Here is a 13,439-nt window from a genome sequence, read left to right as displayed (position 1 = left end):
AACTGTATAACCGAATTCTACAGAATAAAGACGGATGCATCCTGATCGACGACGAAACCTACGCCAAGGAAGACTCTCGAGCGCTACCCGGACCGCAATATTATACGAAATCGGTGTACCAGGACCTGGACGACGCTGACACCACGGTGGCGATGGAAAAGTTTCGGCAGAAGGTGTTGGTCTGGCAAGCAATTTGTACCTGTGGTTTGCGGTCGTCGATTTTCTTTACGAAGGGCACAATCAACGCCAAGGTGTACGAGGAAGGATGTTTGAAGAAGAGAATGCTGCCACTGTACAGAAAGCATAAGGCTCCTCCTCTCTTCTGGCCGAATTTGGCTTCAGCCCACTACGCCAACTCCGTGCTACAGTGGTTGTCAAAAAATAATGTACAATTCGTGGAAAAGGACATCAACCCACCAAACTGCCCGGATCTTCGGCCAATTGAAAGGTATTGGGCAATTGTCAAGCGGCACTTTCGGAAGAAAGGTACAGTGTCCCAAAACATGCAGGAGTTAAAAAAAACTGGACAGCTGCCACCAGGAAAGCCACAAAAGTAACTGTGCAAAATTTAATGAAGAATGTCAAGTCCAAAGTGCGAGCGTTTCACAGAAACTAGGATTTTCTTCAATATAATCTGTGAAATGCATAAAAATTTTCTACAATATATCGATAACTGATGTCAAAATATGTTTTTTTCGCTTTTTTATTCAATAATCAATGTTGCTAACTACTTTTCGATACACTCCTTACATAGGATTTTGTGTATTTTGGACATGAGTTCTGATCCCAGACCTTGATTCTGGTTTCAGTAATTTTGCATCTGCACCTAAATTCTGAATCGGAAAGTAGGATACTGAGCCTGAATTACGAACACGAATCTGAATTCTGGGTCTGACACAGTTCGAAAAATTCTTGTGATTTTATATCTTATCAGATGCACATCACATCAGATTCACACAAATTTATATTCAAGAACATGTCAAATCGTGTAATTTGAAAGTTAAATGGCTTTAAATCGAATGGAATAAAAATCAAAAGATCGACAGCAACAGTGCGACTTGAACCATAAGAACTAAGTCTCAAAAGGGTCAATTTTTAAATTGAAACTTCAATTGTCTATATGAAATGATAAAGAAGTTTCATGTAAGCAAGGTCACGACAAGCAAGAATGTCTCGAACTGGGACATTGGATAGTCTACCTTGGGTACGCAAAGAATTTAATAGTTGAGATCTGACATCACGATACTCCACGCATGTCCAAACGACTTGGTCAATATCTCGATAACCTTCGCCACAAGCACAATGATTAGTTTCGGAAAGTCCAATTCGAAGGAGATGCGCATCTAACGTGTAGTGTTTGGACATGAGTCTGGACATCACGCAAATGATGTCCCTAACAGTTCGGCTGAAAAGTTCGTATCGTTTAATAAAAAACACACATTTTTTGCCAAAATTCGTTTTTATTATTCAACATAATTGCCATCAGAGGCGATACAGCGATTATAGCGATCTTCCAACTTTTCGATACCATTTTTGTAGTACGATTTGTCCTTTGCCTCAAACTAGGCCTCAGTTTCAGCGATTACCTCTTCATTGCTTCTAAATTTTTTACCAGCGAGCATTCTCTTGAGGTCTGAGAACAGGAAAAAGTCACTGGGGGCCAAATCTGGAGAATACGGTGGATGAGGGAGCAATTCGAAGCCCAATTCGTTCAATTTCAGCATGGTTTCCATCGACTTGTGACACGGTGCATTGTCTTGATGAAACAAAACTTTTTTCTTCTTCAAATGAGGCCGTTTATTTGATATATAGCTCTAATAACGCTATATAATAGTCACTGTTGATGGTTTTTCCCTTTTCAAGGTAGTGGATGAAAATTACACCACGCGAATCCCAAAATACAGACGCCATAACCTTACCGACCGATTGTTGAGTCTTTCCACGCTTTGGGTTCGGTTCATCGCGTGCAGTCCACTCAGCTGACTGTCGATTGGACTCCGGAGTGAAGTGATGGAGCCATGTTTCGTCCATTGTTATATATCGACGGAAAAAATCGGTTTTATTTCGATATAACAGCTCCAAACACTGCTCAGAATCATCAATTCGTTGTTGTTTTTGATCGATTGTGAGCTCACGCGGCACCCATTTTGCACAAAGCTTTCTCATATCCAAATATTCGTGAATAACATGTCAAACACATTCTCTTGATATCTTTAGGGTGTCAGCTATCTCGATCAACTTCACTTTACGGCCATTGAAAATCATTTTGTGGATTTTTTTCACGTTTTCATCGGTAACAGCCTCTTTTGGACGTCCACTGCGTTCATCGTCTTCGGTGCTCATATGACCAGTACGAAATTTTGCAAGCCACTTACGAATTGTTGCTTCGCCCGGTGCAGAGTCTGGGTAACACTCATCAAGCCATTTTTTGGCATCGGCGGCACTTTTTTTCATCAAAAAGTAGTGTTTCATCAACACACGAAATTCCTTTATTTTTTTCATTTTTTTCACAATAACAAAAGTAGCTTCACTCAAAATGCAATATCTCACAAACTAATAATCAGACAGCTGTCAAATTTATACACGTATCTTTTGAAGGTTGGTACTAACTGAAAATGGTATGGATTTAATTCTAGTGGCGCCCTCTCATAGAAACGATACGAACTTTTCAGCCGATCTGTTACTCACATCTAGTCCCTTGAACCATGCCTTTGTCGATATTTTAGGAATAATTGAGTGCATCCACTGACCCAGATAATCTTTATCCCAAGAAGCTTACCGCCTGGCAAGTGTTCTTTGGTGAGACGCGCTATTGAATTCGTTGAAAGCAATCGGTCTCTCATAAATTTCACCCTCAATAGCACCACGTTTGGCTAAAATGTTGCCTGGAATGGAGCAATGAGCCGGGACCCAAACTATTGTGATTTGATAATTATTATTCGATATGACGCACAGTGGTTCGAATCAATAAAAAGGTGTTTAATCCACCTAGCAGTGAGATGATACCTATTTTTATCAATCCGCATGTGTTTTTTGCATGAATATTCTTCGGTGTTTAAGTTTTCATGACATTATTTTAATGACCCTCGTTTTAAGCGACAATTTGAGATTTTAATCACTCATTACTCTGTAATGTCGAAACTGCAAATCGGATCGAATTTGAATCTAGAAGTGTGATAATCGATTAAACATGCCATGATATGTAAGTTCCACTCTAGAGTTTACCGTAATTTAAGGTATTTCCAGAGCCGGTATTCAGGAACCAGCATAACCCAAACCGATTCGTATGGCCATATGACGAATAAATTACAACAGTTTTGAGTTCAACTTTGAAGCTTTTCGGGATTGTCATCTTCTATATCGGTTTGAATTTTAAAAATTCATCATCATGTAATTCGAGAACCGGAAGTCATAATTGGATAAAATAATTAATTTTTGTATATAAGTTTGTTTTAATTAAAATTTTTGTTTCTGAAATTTGATTAGGCTTTTTTTGAGAAAACGATTGAGCTTTGAGAAACGATTTTATACTGGAACCGGAATTCTAAAAGCGGTATGGCCGAAGTCAGATAAATTTACCTGAGTAGCTGTACAGTTTACATTTGTTTCAAAACATTTGAAAATCAGTTAAGACATCTTTGAGAGATCATAGCACGAATTAAATTTTTAGGTGCCTTCTGATCGACAACTGAATACCACTAAAACTGAAAAAAGTTAATTTTTTTATCGACTATCCAAATCTGCTAACCCAATAAACCTGATTAAATTATGTGGAATAGACATTTTTATACAATCCCCGAAACCGGAAGTTGGATCTGACTGAAAAGCAAGATGTTTTATAGAACTTTGAAACTTTTCATTTGAATCTTAGATGATTCTTAGATTTCATTTGAATCTTAGATCGGTTCAGCCATCTACGAGAAAAATGAGTTACACAATTTTGATTTCGTTTCACATATCATCCTGTAGTTCCGAAACCAGAGGTCGGAACCAAACATAATGCAGGAACTTTGTTTGGGAGCATACGACTTTTCGTATGAATCTGAATTTGTAGAAAAGAAATTTTCCGAGAAAATTAATTGAAGTTATTTGTCACACACGCATTTGCTGATCTCGACGAACTGATTCGAATGGTATATGGATGTTATGTTGTTCCAGCATTTATTGCTGTAAGTAGTTTAAAACAAAATAATTAAAAAAAATTCTGCCATCATCTGGTTTATATATGTCATATTCGAACGATTATGTTGCCAAAAACGAGCCGTGCCAAAATCGGTCCGAGGCTAAATGTCATGAAAAAGAATGCTGTACACAATCCTTTTGGTTCTTAGAAACAATTGTATGTAACAGTATAAAAAATCGTGTTTTCCGTTGCTCCCAAGCATTTCTTTGTCATACAGCGCTCAAAACTCCTACTGCTGGAATAGGGGGAAAAGTCGCTTACAGAAAAATTTCGATATCTCCGTTAAAAATGGACGGATTTTAACAATCTATGGCTTGTTGGATAGGTATCACCGTGCGGAATCTAAGTCTGAAAACATATTCTGTTTTCAAGGTCAATTGGGACCGATACTGTCAAAAAACTGAAAATTTTGACATAAAACTTTGTATAACTCAAAAAGTAAACATCCGATCTCAAAACCATTCAATAGCGTTTTGGGTGACGGGGAGACCTTTCATTTGCGACTAGTTTGATGAAAATCGGTCCAGCCATCTCTGAGATCTCGACCTCTTAGTTGACAACACACATACGGACACACACACATACACACACACAGACATTTGCTCAGTTCGTCGAGCTGAATCGATTGGTATATGTCATTCGGCCCTCCGGGCCTCGGAAAAATTTTCGAAAGTTTGAGCGAATTCTATACCTATTTTTTATATATATAAAAATAGGTAAAACGTGGACATAAATCAGTAGCTGCCAAACCGTTCTTTTAATGCATATAGTTGCTTTGAAGAAATTATTTACAAATATATACCGCGTAATTTGATCATATCATTAATTGTTCATGGCCTACTTTGACAAAAAACGTAACCATAACTTTTTTATCTGAAGAGATAGAATTTTTTTTTCTTCTACATAGTTTTAGAACTATTAAAAATAATTTACTTTGTCAAATATACCAAAAGTCTAGGTCGCACCGTTTCGGATATACAAAGCGTTTTTATGGCAACCCCCTTAAAATCAGTTTTTTATTCATAAATTGTTTCGAGCTATTTTGTTATGCATACTTTGTTTGGAATAATTGTAGAATTTATAAAATCGCATATTTTTGTTGAAGATAGTGCATAGGTTTGTTCTTTCCTGGCAAAGTTATGCAACATTTTACCTTTTTTACCTAGGATAAAACCTTGCACCGAAGCGAAATATACAACTTTATGCAGCTGATTTTTACAAAATTTGTAGGAAAAGATGTGCCCAATATCATAAAAAAATCTAAGTGTAACTCGGTGGAACTTTTTTTTAGGTCTTTTCAATGTTAGTTTTAATTACTGAATTATGGCAACCCCCTTAAAACTAGTTTTCTAGTCATAACTTGTTTCGTGTTATTTTTTATGCATACTTCGTTTGGAATAATTGTAGAAAATATAGAATTTCATAATTTTGTAGAAGCTAATGCATAAGTTTATTCTTTTCTGGAAAATTTATGCATAATTTTACCTTTTTACCTATTTTTATATATATAAAAAATAGGTATAGAATTCGCTCAAACTTTCGAAAATTTTTCCGAGGCCCGGAGGGCCGAATGACATATACCAATCGATTCAGCTCGACGAACTGAGCAAATGTCTGTGTGTGTGTGTGTGTATGTGTGTGTGTCCGTATGTGTGTTGTCAACTAAGAGGTCGAGATCTCAGAGATGGCTGGACCGATTTTCATCAAACTAGTCGCAAATGAAAGGTCTCCCCGTCACCCAAAACGCTATTGAATGGTTTTGAGATCGGATGTTTACTTTTTGAGTTATACAAAATTTTATGTCAAAATTTTCAGTTTTTTGACAGTATCTGTCACAATTGACCTTGAAAACAGAATATGTTTTCAGACTTAGATTCCGCACGGTAATACCTATCCAACAAGCCATAGATTGTTAAAATCCGTCCATTTTTAACGGAGATATCTAAATTTTTCTGTAAGCGACTTTTCCCCCTATTCCAGCAGTACGAGTTTTGAACGCTGTACGACAAAGAAGTGCTTGGGAGCAACGGAAAACACGATTTTTTATTCTGTTACATACAATTGTTTCTAAGTACCAAAAAGACTGTGTACAGCATCCTTTTTCATGACAATGTGCCTCGGACCGATTTTAGCACGGCTCGTTTTTGGCAACATAATCGTTCGAATATGACATATATGAACCAGATGATGGCAGATTTTTTTTTAATTATATTGTTTTAAACTACTTACAGCAATCAATGCTGGAAGAACATAACATCCATATACCATTCGAATCAGTTCGTCGAGATCAGCAAATGCGTGTGTGACAAATAACTTCAATTAATTTTCTCGGAAAATTTCTTTTCTGCAAATTCAGATTCATACGAAAAGTCGTATGCTCCCAAACAAAGTTCCTGAATTATGTTTGAAAAACGGTTAATTTTTGCCAGCAGTGTTTGAGCGAATGGCTTCAATTGCACTCAGACTATCTGTGAAGAGAAAATAGTGGCTGGGAGATAATGTGACGATTACATTCAAACTTTAATGAACTGCTGCTAACTCTGCTATATAAACAGATGCAGGTTCTTGAAGCCTGAATGAAGCCGAAACATTTTTGTTGAATATACCAAACCCAGTAGCCTCTTCAATTCGTGATCCGTCCGTGTAAAATATTTTCTCAGAGTCAATATGCCTGAACTTACTTGTAAATATTTTTGGGATTTCCATCGAGCGTAGGTGTTCCGGGATTCCACGCACTTCGCGCTGCATGGATGTGTCGATAAATAAAGTTGAGTCAGGGACATTTAGGAAGCTGACACGGATAGGAATATATCTTGAAGGGTTGATTTCCTGTGACATATGGTTAAAATATACTGTCATGAATCTTGTTTGTGATTGAAGCTCAACTTGCCTTTCGAAGTTATTAATAACTAGAGGATTCAGTACCTCACATCTTAGTAGCGATGAAAGCTCCCAAAAACGATCTTTCAATGGAAGAACTCCCGCAAGAACTTCAAGACTCATTGTATGTGTCGAGTGCATGCAGCCTAAAGCAATTCGCAAACAACGATATTGAATTCGCTCTAATTTGATAATATGAGAGTTTGCAGCGGAACGAAAGCAAACGCATCCATATTCCATCACTGAAAGTATCGTTGTCTGATACAGTTTTATTAGATTTTCCGGATGAGCACCCCACCAAGATCCTGTTCTTGTTCGAAAAAAATTTACTCTTGCTAGTGAGCGTTCTTTGATACGATTTAAGCCATCCTTGATTGGATCTCTAAACATTGAAAGCTTGAAATGAGCAGAGAAAATTTGTCGGTGGTCTACTGGATTTATGAGCCTTTTTCTCTCCAATGACTCCGCAAAACTAAATCCAATCTTCAAGTTTAGGCGAATAATAATTATTATACGCACGTTGGAATAAGATCTACAACATAAAAGTTCATATAATTAGCTTTCTGTTCACTTCGGAAATTCAAATAAAGAAACGGATGGAGATATTCTCCAGCAATTTTCTATAGAATACTGTTTTCCTATTATAAACAATAACGTAAAAAGGTAGAGAAATGAGTGACAATGTTGACATTGGTTTTTGTTGCACTCATGGCACACTTTAGTAGAAATGTTAACAATACAATGAATCTCGCGCTCCTCCAAGCGGTGAGTTTCACAAATTACCAACACAAGTAAACATGATTTCATTCTTAATTTTCTTCGTCGGTTACGATATCTGCACAAAACTATTCAAATTTTGATACTAGATGTGCCAGCAATAATTTATTTCCTGGAACGAAAATCCCTAACTATCGGCTTCTGCCCTAGTATTACTATACCGTCCTCGGAAATAATGCTTATTTCTTTCATTTTTTCCCCCTGCTTACTACGATGAGTGCATCGAAGAAACAAGCTCGTAAAATCCAAACATCACCGGTATAATCATTTTGTTTCACCCAAGCCTGCCCTGGACAAAAAAAATCCGTCAAATCAGCCGTCTGTCAAAGTCTGAAGCCAAACCAGACAACCGAGATACCCCGTAATCATGCTTTCGCTAACCCATATTCAACGAACGGACGCGACCCGGACCATGTGATCATCAATAGCCAAGGTCTGCTGTCAAAAACTGCAAGTGCAAAATCCCTTAGCAAAGGCGCCCGACCGCTAGTGACTCGGAGTGAACATCGGAAATACTTTCGCTCGGTTCGGTTCGGCCGTCATATCTTCCGTGCTGGGACAAACGTGCACCGTACAGTCCGAGAATTGTGTTCCGAGGCTCTATTATTATCGGCAAAAATTGCAATCATTTAATCATTATTTTCCTCGTTGCAGATTTTTTTTCTTCCTCTGCTGTTTTGCTCTCGACAGTCCGCAAGTCGGAATTCGATACTGTCGGCTGTCGTGGCTTTTTTTTTCTTCTGTTGTTGTGGTTTTTGCTGCGCCTGCTGTGACCCCAATCATTTGATACAAAAATAAATACTTGGTAGATTCTTGCCATTCTTGTCGGTTTTCTTGGAGAGTGATCTGCAACTGTTGCATGCATGCATGCACGCAACCAACTGCTGCTGCTGCCGCCAACTGGTAACTAACTTTTCACTGGAACAATTGTGGCCACTTTACGGCGATGGTTGCCAACACACACGAAGAGTTCCTTCGCGTCTGGGTCTCGCGGGTAATCTCGCAAATCAAAACGAACCGATTGTGAAAGTCCTCCCCTCCGGTCCGTTACTTACTCGAACGCAAACCGGCCCCGTAATTGTCCCGACGGACTAATTACTTTTCCACGGGGCCATTCCGGTGTGTGCGGATGATTTGTAACTGTTTAAATAAGTGGACCAATTCCGATGGTTAATTTAGTATTTGACATTGGCATTCTCTGTTTTTGTTTTGTTTTGTGTTGTGCGCGGTCAACTGGTGAAATCGATCGGACATGACTGATTATTGGTTTGAACACACACAAAAAAAAAACAAAAGAATTCGTGCAACTGCCACTATCAATTCTAAACTCGATCATAACACCACAGTTTGCAGTTTGATTAATGTTGAAATTTGCTCGGCACCCAAAGGTGCTACCAACCTTCAAATATTTTGACTGACATTTGAAGTCATCTCCGGACCCGAGGAGGAGGTAGTTCACATTGTAAACTCACAATATGTTCAAGCAGCCTTTCAAGAATATGCCACCGTGATGAGTCCGGTCGGTTCGGTCCGGTTCGATCCCCTAAGGAGCAGTTCCCATTCCGTTCGGAATGTGCAGTCCACAAAACGAAAACCGAAGAACTTGAAACGCATTCAACCGTTCAAATCTAGGTCCCCGCCGTACACACACGGACGGTAACATTTTTGCTTTGTAGCTGTCTAATCTAATCCGACAAGAACATGCATGCAAAATCTGGCACCGGGTCGGGTGGTGGAACAGGGCAAGACCAGCGTCAGACAGAATCAAAGTCAATAGATCACATGCAGGGAGGTTGCACGATTTTGGTCCCGCAGCTGGGTCTCCACCATCCCGAACTTTCCTCCGGGCCCCCGTTTCCGCACAGTAGGGCCCAGAGTTTAAGCTGAAAGTAATTTACTCGTCGTTCGATCGGGTTTCCTTGCCCGCCGTCGTCGTCGTCCGCTTGCACACTGAACTGGAAATATAGTTTTTCGTCATCCAAGCAGAAAAAAAACCGAAGCAGGCGGGGTCCGCTGAAATACGATAGCGTTGCTTCGCCGCCGCCATCTCCCGACCCTCCATCGTGGTAAAGTTTGCTAGTCTTTCATGTCAAAACCACGTTCGGAGTAACTTTCCGTGCACAAAGCTGCTGCTGCTGGCATCACGGCTTCGGACGGGACGCGGACTGGACAGATCGCAACCAACCGACCGAACAAGAAGCCGCCCAGAATGTGTACCGTATGTTAGCCGCCCGCAATTGACAGTTACGGGGCGGCTGCGGGAAATGCGTTCACGCTTCCTACTTTGTGCGGCCGCCCTCGGCGAGTTAACACTCGCATAGTTACTCGTGTCTTCGGGTCCTCTTCGAACAAGGGGCTCTTAAATCACAATCAAGCGGTGCTTAATCGCGTTTCGCATGCATATCATGCTGAAAAGAGAGGTATGATAAATTCGCGTTCGGTACGAGGACGCGAGGACAATTTTAACCTTTGATTTGCAATTTGTACTGGTATTCCGATCGAGTCAGGGAGTCAGGGAATGTGCATTCAAAGCAAGGAAAACAACAGCCAATCTATCAAACCGTACAAAAAAAAACCTGGTAGAGAGTCCATCCTCCGGATTGGGATCGACTGTCGCCCGATTCGCGATCCTTTCAGAATTAATGCTCATTAAAACTGACATGACTTACAATTACAAATTGTCTTCGATAAATCTCTCCCCCGATCCGATTCGTACTGTCGTACCGCGGCCCGGTCCAATCCGGGCAAGCTTAAGGATCACGATCGATCTCGATCGGGATTCGAACCCTCTCGTCTTTAATCCGGTTCCTATGCGACGGGGAGGTCTTCAGGTCTTTTTCGATCCACTAACGCTCCGGAATGGGAAAGGTTCCCCATTCAATGAACACCAGATTGATGAAACCCGATAATTGTGAATGAGATTGATGAGTACCGGGTCGGGAATAAATAAACATGCATACACACACGGTAGGTACAGGAATAAGCCGCGGGGCCGCAACTGTCACGGGATTGTCCTGTCTCCATAGACGGTTAATCCGGTGTGATCAGAGTAGGCTGATAGCGTGACGGGCTTACCCCGTTCCGCTAGCTATTATAGACAGTAGGCTGTAGGCTCATTCGCAAGTTCATTGCAGTATCGCATTCCCAGTAGGCCCTGGGGCCATAATTATATCAACGCGATTGTCGGTAGGCAACAACAACGAAAAAAGTGACTGCTCATCAATCTCGGCGGGTCCAAACGACAGACCGGGAATCGCTACGATCGGGAAACAAGTGATTTACGATCTGCATTCGGAGGATCGTTCGCCGGGGCTTCCCCTTTCGGCACTCGGCACTCTTTGCCGTAACTTGTCCCCGCGACCTCGAGGGCACCATTACCGATTACCGATGGTCGGAGTTTAATTAGCGTAATTGATAGTCGCAAATTAAATGGAGGGAAATTGGTTTTGCCACGAGTTTTCCCCTCGCGGGGTGAGGAAAGCAAACCGAAGTGTCGGCATGTGCCAATTGATCTAGATCAATTTGATGCTTGCAAAGTAAGCACTTTCTTTCGTGTTGGAAAAATTGTACCAAGCTTTGTGGCGATACTGAATAGAGTTGCCACACACTAAAAAAAACCCTGTGATTGTACATCTTATTAGATGCACATAAATGGAGCGTCGCAGTTCACTCAAATTTACGTCGAAGAACATTTAATATTGTGTCTAAGACTCCATGACATGAAATTAATGGAAATAAAAAAAAGAATACTGAGAGCAACCGTCACGCCTTGAACCGAGAATAATTGGATCGCAAGTACATCTGTTAACCGACTGAGTCACAGAAGCATACAGCTGCTTGGTTGGTAAAAGGTACATTTAAATTTATACAGTCGAACCTGCTAGCAGAATGCAAGTTACAGTCGAAACCAGTAAAATTCAAGCTCATCTAACATTAAGTCATTACAAATGAGATTTTCAGTCATTTGACAAATTAGGTCTTTATGAATTACATCGTATGAGGGATTAAGTCTCCTGTAAAATTCAATTTTTTTTGGAGTGCACCTGGCCCGGTTTCGCTTCCAAAGGTGCATTTCATTTATTACGACGCAATAGATTACGTCTATTTACGAGTATCAATACTCAACCTAATCTTCATTTTCGTATTTACAAACCACACTCAACTTTGATTGGAGTCTTAGACACAATATTAAATGTTCTTCCACGTAAATTTGCGTAGGCTGCGACGCTCCATTTATGTGCATCTAATAAGATGCAAAATCACAAGGTTTTTTTTAAGTGTGCACAACTAATCGTCTATATTTTTTCTTTTCTATCGTTCGCCCGATGAAGATATTTTGTACAACAAAATCTGTGATCTTTTTCTGTAAGATTTTGGGGTCGGATTTCGAATATTAGAACCCGAAGCCCACCCTCATTTTTTTCGGATTCAGATTTGGGTTTAAGAGCTGAGGACAGTACCGTAAAGTGGTAGGTTTTTTGCTACTTTCCCGTTTCAAATTGAATTTTCTTGGAAACGGTGCAGAATATAGAAAAACCCACCTGACAATGTCTTCGAAATTTAGTTGAGAATATTCTGTGAAATTTTCAGAATGATTCATTGAGTTTAGCGGTCGTGTTGTATTTTTTCTGACTGAAGAACTGCTGAAAATTGGAACGCTCGGAAATGCATAGCTCTACTTGTTCATCGAATATCTCGGCTTTGAAGGCTTGTATCATAAATCTACCGTGACAAAGTCTAGATAATTTAGTTTAGATGCGATTAGTACATAAAAACATATATGTTATCGCGATAAAAATAAAGTCTTGTATTTTGCTGTGAAACAAAGTCAGTTTCAATGCATCCGCCATTTTTTTTTTCGCTTTGGTTTCCTGATAGCATTCTGAAAAAGGAGAGAGAAATAAAATTGACTGGACAAGGCTGCCAAACACATTCGCATTCAACCTTTGTAAAAGTTGAATATTTTTTCATTGTTCATTGGAATCCATGTAATGTCCAACCTATACGATAGATTAATGTGATAAAACTTCTCATCAAAATAATAAAATGTATGCTGGCAACCCGGTACAGTTTGCTCATATACGCGAGAGTACAAGAGAAATACGATGCGCAAAGAGAATTGAGCGAGCCACGTGGTCGATTTAAAACTCAACACGTGACCCTCTGTCCTCAGACCTTAAGAACAAAATTCTGGTTTGGGTTTGGAAATTCGTATTTTTACACAGTCGAGTTTCGCCTATTCGAACTAGAAACCCGCTCCGAAAACGAGCTCATCGGACTTGGGTCAGATTTTGGTTGGTTTAGAAACAACATTTTTGTCGATTTCGGGTTGAAAATTTTGCGTTTAAGGGCAGTCCAGGTTTTCGTTTTGGAACTCGAAGCCCGTCTCGAAAACAAACCCGATCGGGATCGGGTCGGGTTCGGGTGCAAAAAGAAATTTTGGATTTGGAATAAAAAAATTGCATTTATAAACGTTCGGATTTCGCGTATTCGAACTCGAAACTCGACTCGAAAACAATTTCATCGATCAGGGATCGGATCAGATTCGGGTTCAGAATTAAATTTTTGTTTGTCTCGGGGTTGAAAACGAAACCCAGCA

General features: G+C 39.9%; 1 protein-coding gene across 1 annotated transcript in view; it reads left to right on the top strand.

Annotated features, from left to right (window-relative positions):
- The window catches only part of LOC131438878 (fringe glycosyltransferase), a 391,338-nt gene that overhangs the window by 312,650 nt on the left and 65,249 nt on the right, over window positions 1-13,439 (top strand). The window lies entirely within an intron of this gene.

This window comes from Malaya genurostris, chromosome 3 (assembly GCF_030247185.1).
Source record: "Malaya genurostris strain Urasoe2022 chromosome 3, Malgen_1.1, whole genome shotgun sequence".
NCBI classification, from domain to species: domain Eukaryota; kingdom Metazoa; phylum Arthropoda; class Insecta; order Diptera; family Culicidae; genus Malaya; species Malaya genurostris.
Note: the sequence above shows the minus strand (reverse complement) of the source record. Positions and strands in the feature narration are given on the sequence as shown.